Source organism: Orycteropus afer, unplaced genomic scaffold, assembly GCF_000298275.1.
Source record: "Orycteropus afer afer isolate SDZICR_OR568_19922 unplaced genomic scaffold, OryAfe1.0 scaffold00081, whole genome shotgun sequence".
In the NCBI taxonomy this organism is placed as follows: Eukaryota; Metazoa; Chordata; class Mammalia; order Tubulidentata; family Orycteropodidae; genus Orycteropus; species Orycteropus afer.
In genome coordinates this window covers 7666250-7667021 of record NW_006921668.1, presented here as the reverse complement: position 1 = coordinate 7667021, position 772 = coordinate 7666250, and positions in this window count along the sequence as shown.

Sequence of the window (772 nt, the reverse complement as noted above, 5' to 3'; positions counted from 1 at the left end):
AGGTCTCTTTCCTTTCCATATAAAGTTAGTGATTGGTTTTTCCATATCCTTAAAAAATGTTAATGGGATCTGGATTGGGATTGCATTGAATGCATAGATTGCTTTAGGTAAAATTGACATTTTCACAATGTTCAGTCTTCCTATCCACAAGCATTGGATGTTTTTCCATTTATGTAGATTTCTTGAAGTAGTTTTTTATAGGTTTCTTTGTATAAGTCTTCTGTGTCCCTGGTAAGATTTATTTATTTTTTATTTTTTATTTTTGGTAGCTATTGTAAATGATATTGATTTCCTTATTTGTTTTTCAGCAATCTTTGCTGGTATAGAGGAATCCAACTGATTTTTGGATGTTGATTTTGTATCCTGTCATGATGCTAAATCTCTCAATTAGTTCCAGTAGATTTTTGACTGAGTCTCTTTGGTTTTCTAGGTATAGGATCATATCATTAGCAAATAGGGATAGTTTGACTTCTTCCTTACCAATTTGTATGCTTTGATTTTCCTTCCTTGCCTTATTGCCCTGGCTAGGACTTCCAATACAATGTTGAATAGAAGTGGTGATAGAGGGCATCCTTGTCTGGTTGCTGTTCACAAGAGTAATGGATTTAGTCTCTCTCCATTGAGAATAATGTTGGCTGTTTGTTTTGCACAGATGCCCTTTATTATGTTGAGGAATGTCCTTTCTATTCCTATTTTGCTGAGAGTTTTGATCATGAATGGGTGTTGGATTTTATCAAATGCCTTTTCTGCATCAATTGATATGATCATGTGG